The sequence below is a fragment of the Portunus trituberculatus genome, chromosome 24 (assembly GCF_017591435.1).
Source record: "Portunus trituberculatus isolate SZX2019 chromosome 24, ASM1759143v1, whole genome shotgun sequence".
Classification (NCBI taxonomy): Eukaryota; Metazoa; Arthropoda; class Malacostraca; order Decapoda; family Portunidae; genus Portunus; species Portunus trituberculatus.
The window spans coordinates 16,351,989-16,354,488 of NC_059278.1; the positions used below are offsets into that span (position 1 = coordinate 16,351,989).

Here is a 2,500-nt window from a genome sequence, read left to right on the forward strand (position 1 = left end):
GCTGCTGCTGCTGCTGCTGCTGCTGCTGCTGCTGCTGCACTGCTGCTGCCACCACTGCTACCACCACTACACCACCACCACCACTACCACTACTACACTACCACTACTACCACCACCACCACCACCACCACCACGACGACCAACACCATTACTATTTTTCTAACTACTTACTATCTATACTCCACACATTTCATCTATACCTCTTTTTCTATGAGAGTAATTAGATAGTGGGTCTCACTCAACACCACATCAACACACCCACTTCTCAAAGACAGCTCCCATAAACACTTGCGTCAATTATTGCAGGTGTTGCACGCACCTGTTGAGAGATTATACAAGACGGAAAGTAAAATGAAAACGGTGCCGGTGGTAAGAAAGTAAGAGGAAAGAAAGTTAACAGTAAGAAGAGTAACAAAAATATTGAATACTTTTGTGTCGAGGTGAGAAAAACGGATTATTGACAGAAAGTAACTAGAATGTTAAATGTAAAAATTAACAAAAATATTAAACGCTTTTGTGTGTAGGTGAGAAAAATGAATCATAGACAAAATGACGTGAAAAAGATAACGAAAAATTTTAAAAGTTAGCAGCAAAGAGTAAGAAAAATACAGAATGTTTTCATGTCCATTTCGTTCCTACCTAACGTAACTCAGCCACGTTTACTTTAAAATCACTATTTTTACTTTTAATCACCGTTTTTCTCTTTCCAAGAAATTTTTTTACCATTACATCGTTCCTTCGACACTTCCTTTCCTAGCACTGAATAGCAAGCTTCTGTATTCCCATCTTCCTATGATCTGAAGGGAGATTTCACGACATCTTCACAGGGATTGGGATCCAAGTGGGTCTTTTTGTTTATTAATTTTTGTTGCCTTTAGCGAAATTTGGTAAAGAAAAAAAAGGTGTACGAGAGATGTGAACCTTGGCATTGGTCTAGAGGCGAGATGGTGAGTCAAGTTACGGGTTACGTGGAGGTTAATTTTGTGGTTCTTCCTTTTAAATGTTTAGCTTTCTCTACTTTCGCTCTCTTCTCCTTTCAGTACTTTCGCTCTCTTCTCCTTTCAGAACTTAATGCTCTTCGGCCATGTTCTTTCACTTTTCGTTCTGATTTGCGTCTTGTTTGGTGATGATCGATGTAAAAAAAAATTAGTAAACGATGTAGAATTAAGTGTTTACCCGTCACGTACCATGAAATCACCCTTGAGATCACCTTATTTCCTGACACTCATAAAACTTCAAACCTTGCTTTCTCAATGATCACGTATGATTTAGTTACGTTCGAGTTTTCTTTTCTATATATATTTTTTTGTATATAATTAGCATTTAACTGTCACCACTTATGAAATCACCCTTACTCCCCCTCCCACTCCACACGCCTCCTCCCACACCCTTAAACCCTTCCCCCCACACCCTTACACCCTTCCCGCTAACCAGTTTGTTTTACGAGAATTCATGCTGGTTATTGATTTATTTTATTGATTAGTTTGGTGAATGATAAAGAATTAGTGTTTGAAATATCATAGATTAAGCCATCGCCTTTGAAACCCGCACTGTTGGATCTCTAGTATTTGTGACAGACCTAGCAACGATACCCCATTATTTATTTTTATTATGAAAGCTGCAGAAGTCTTAAGTCACCACTAGATTCACAGGAGCATCCGTAAAACTTCCTTGTCCTTCTGAATCTCTTCGGCGTTTTCTTATGGAAAACGAACTAGTGTTAAAAGGTTTCCCCATTAGTCTTTTTATTATGAATGCTGCAGAAGTCTTCAGTCACCACTAAATTCACAGGAGCATCCTTAAAGTTTCCTTTACCTTATGAATCTCCGACATTTTCTTATGGAAGCTGAACTGATGTTAAATGGTTCCAGTGTCTTCAAACGATCCCAAACACGGAAATCTCTTGCAAAAGCTCATTAATAGTTTTATAGAGTTTTACCAGATCAAGACCATGAAAAGAAGGATTCGAAGCTCTTTCTCTGTAATTTGTCTTTAAATCATGGGTGTGTGGGTGTTGGCCAATTGGTTTGCTGGCTTACCTTGCCCTTGTTCGGTCTCCTTACCACGCCTACTCCCCGTGACCTCTGCAAACATGACCTTAGTACTAATCGAGACTTGTTGAAATGTTTCGTAGTCAAAAGAAACACTAAAGGTCACATTTCATTAATAGTAGAACAGTTTCCTCGTTTGTCGTCGCGTACTACTGGTATTCTGAACGTTATCTTTATCAAATATTACGAGCAATAAAAAAATTTGCATGATAATGATGCAATGAAATCTTTACTCCATTGTTTCACTCTTCCTCGTTCACTTCTTACACCCAAATGGCACTTGATTCAATAATAAGAATGCAATAATATTTTCCTCCTCTGGTGTCCGCTTCAGTCCAGTTATCAAGTAAAAAAAAAAAAAAATAGCTTCCGCGTTACTTTGAGGTTAAAGTTTCGCTCATCGCACACTGCACGCTCTTCTCTTCCTCATCTCTCTCTCTCTCTTTCAA

General features: G+C 38.6%; 1 protein-coding gene across 4 annotated transcripts in view; it reads right to left on the reverse strand.

Annotated features, from left to right (window-relative positions):
* LOC123508410 (aromatic-L-amino-acid decarboxylase-like) overlaps nt 1–2,500 on the reverse strand; it is a 59,404-nt gene that overhangs the window by 45,939 nt on the left and 10,965 nt on the right. The gene's annotated exons all lie outside the window — the stretch shown is intronic.